Below are 3,261 nucleotides of genomic sequence, written 5' to 3' on the forward strand. Positions count from 1 at the left end.
GCTGGACTCTGAGTGATGTTTTCAGTACAAATTGTGTACTTTCATGACTTCCATGCTTACATCTTCAACATCCTGGATTTCTAGAAGTGTTCTAGAATCTTCCTTGGTACTGCTTTTAGCACACATTGCTACTCAGATCTAAAGCACAGACCTATGTATGTAGCTCAGGCTAGCCTTGAGTTTCCAACTCTCCATTCCAGCATTCCAAGTAGCTAGGATTATAGGTACTGCAGTGAGGCTCAGGTCCCAGACTTTTAGAGCCAGACTCTCCATGCCTCCTATTCTGGTCATTTAGCTAAGCCTTATAAGCCAAAAGAAGACTTCTCGTGTCTAAAAGACTCCCCCCCCCCGCTCTCTCTCAAATTAATTCATACTTATTGTTAAAATCTGAAAGCACATAAACACAGAGCAAAAAGCAACAAAACCTGATCTTGATCAGAGGAGCCACAGTCCTACGGGAAGTACTGCTGGTAACGGTCAGCTGGGACTTTGATAGATTGTTTAGTAAGGGAAGTAGCTCTTCTGGTGTCTGTAGTTCTGGTCCTTGAGTGTCACAGGGTTACGTCTAGTGACAGGCTCTAGAGCTTGTCATAGCTCCAAGGATAGAGGACTATGGGGTTATGGCTCTGAGCCTGACAGTGTGGAGACTTCCTGCTCTCGGTGTTTAGGGTGGGGAGCTTCTTACTCTGGACTTGCTTGCTGACAGTCTGCACGTGGGAGCAATTGTGATCTTTGGTGTTTATCTGGAGCTGGTGGTGGTAGCAATGAGTACCAGCTACAGCTTCCAAGCCTTAGGTACTGGGGTCCCACAGCTAGTGTTACAGCTTTTGAGTTATGGGTGGTCAAGCCCCTTGGTTCTTGCAGCAGCTAATGTTACAACATCTGGGCCTAGGAATTTGAGACACTCAGGGGCTTGGAAGCTCCCTGAAACTCTTCAGCAATAGAGCCTGCACTCTCTCACCTTCGCACCCTCACAGCCCACATGCAGTGTGCCTGAAAATCTGGGAGGTCTCAATTCTGCTGCTAGTCTGAAAAATACAGATACAATGCCTCTGATCAGGAGAAATTAAACACCATTCTGAGGAACCTACTTAGTCTTAGCCTGTCTTAGTCAGGGTTTCTATTCCTGCACAAACATCATGACCAAGAAGCAAGTTGGGGAGGAAAGGGTTTATTCAGCTTACACTTCCACACTGCTGTTCATCACCAAAGGAAGTCAGGACTGGAACTCAAGCAGGTCAGGAAGCAGGAGCTGATGCAGAGGCCATGGAGGGATGTTACTTACTGGCTTGCTCAGCTTGCTCTCTTATAGAACACAAGACTACCAGACCAAGGATGGCACCACCCATAATGGGCCCTCCCCACTTGATCACTAATTGAGAAAATGCCTTACAGCTGGATCTCAGGGAGGCATTTCCTCACTTGAAGCTCCTTTCTCTGTGATAACTCCAGCTGGTGTCATGTTGACATAAAACCAGCTCATACACCTACATTACTTTGTTCTCCTGCCATGTGGCCAAATACAAAAGCAACTTAAGGGAGAAAGGGGTTTTCTTTGGTTCATGGTTGATCATGCTTCTGATAGCTTGGTGGTATTTCCCTGGCAGCAGAAGTGTGAGATAACTTCAGAGAGCTCAGCAGGACAGGCTGTACCTCATAAGGCCTGCCTTGCAGTGACCTACATCCTGAAGGTCCCACATCCTCCCCCAAAGCCACCATCAGCTGGGGTCCGCATGGACCTGTCATATCCAAACCTTAAGATCGCCAAAGCCAGGGGAAGCAAAAACAGACATTTCCTTGCTCTGTGAGATGTGAATGTAGGTTTTGGGTATGTGGTCAAATGATAACAATAATGGTAATATTGTAAAAAGTCTTTATAAAAGGAACAACCCTTTTTGTTTTCCATTTCTCTCCTCACCCAGTTCCTATGATTGATCTTAGTTCTCAAGGAAAATTAATGCGCAACACTGTTTAGAAAGGGCTAGGTGTGTCTTAGGCACTCCAGCTTGTTGCAGTATTCCAAATATTAATATTATCTCCTAGTTATCACCACCACAAGTATTACTGTTGGAGAAATTTCCCTAAGCCAAAAAGTCCCCACAACCTATCATGTAATCAGATAAACTGTGGTTACCCCACAAACAATCTAATGGGAAGTTAGCATCACTAAGAGTGTGGGTCACAAAATCTTTAATGAGGGTCCTTACTCAGAGAACCAGGTTCTGGGACAATAAACCCACTTAATCCCTGGAAATTCCCCATTTCCCTGTTGCATTTTGAAGCCTGTGGCAGAAAGTTCTGTTCTAGGGATTCTTTATTCAGACTTAAGGCAATCCTTCTGCCTCAGCCTTCCCAGTGTTGGCATTGCATGTATATACCACCTCAGAAGACAAAGGTCTCCCTACCCCTCACACCAGCCTTCTGCTGGGACTCTCCACGGCCTCCCCAGCCTAAAGCACCGTCAGTTTCCCGGCTGAAGCACAGCCCTCCACTTCTACTCTGAGGGAACCAAGCCATTCTAGCCTTCCGTGTCCAGGGTGTAGGCTCCAGCCTCCCCCAAATCCCTTCCCAGATTATCCGAGTGAGCACGTCTTTATGGTTCTTTGAATCAGCCTGAAGAGGTTCAAAGAGGTTATTACCCTGCAGATACCTGTAGCTGAAGATCGCCTTTACGCCTGACCAGTCGCCAGCAAATCTGGCAAGCGAGCGCGCTACATATAGCGGTTTACTTTTTATGCAACTCCTCAGCCAACGATTTGCATAGCACACAGGAGCTCACATACGGGCCGCACCTACACATTTATCTACTTTGCCGTAGTGGTCTTTGTCAGTTACTCCATAGCCAGATTTTTCTTCCTTAAATGCCCGTCCTTTAAAAAAAATAAAAATAAAAATAAATAAAAAATCTGACTCTGACTCTCGTGTGTGATGTCTTCAATCTGACCAGAGAAAACACGGGGCATCTTTTCTCAACCGCTTCTTCTCTGTAAAAAAAAAAAAAAAAAAAAAAAAAAAAAAAAACTAAACTAAAAAACAACAACAAAATCAAAAACATCTAAAAAACAAACAAACCAAAACCAGGCATCATTAGATAATGTAAACTAACTCCCCCCCACCCCCTTCCAGCCCCCACGGAGCAGAAATAAAGTGGGATAGATTCATCTCTCTTTCTCACCTGCCACAGCGTGGCTCCATGGCTTAGCTGGTTAAAGCGCCTGTCTCGTAAACAGGAGATCCTGGGTTCGACTCCCAGTGGGGCCT

The 3,261-nt window shown here is 45.5% G+C and overlaps 1 non-coding gene across 1 annotated transcript; it reads left to right on the forward strand.

The window, feature by feature from the left end:
- The first annotated feature begins 3,187 nt into the window (after positions 1 to 3,187).
- Positions 3,188 to 3,261, forward strand: n-TTcgt4. Its single transcript has one exon. It is a non-coding gene; the product is annotated as a tRNA-Thr (tRNA).

The sequence above is a fragment of the Mus musculus genome, chromosome 13 (genome assembly GCF_000001635.26).
Source record: "Mus musculus strain C57BL/6J chromosome 13, GRCm38.p6 C57BL/6J".
In the NCBI taxonomy this organism is placed as follows: Eukaryota; Metazoa; Chordata; class Mammalia; order Rodentia; family Muridae; genus Mus; species Mus musculus.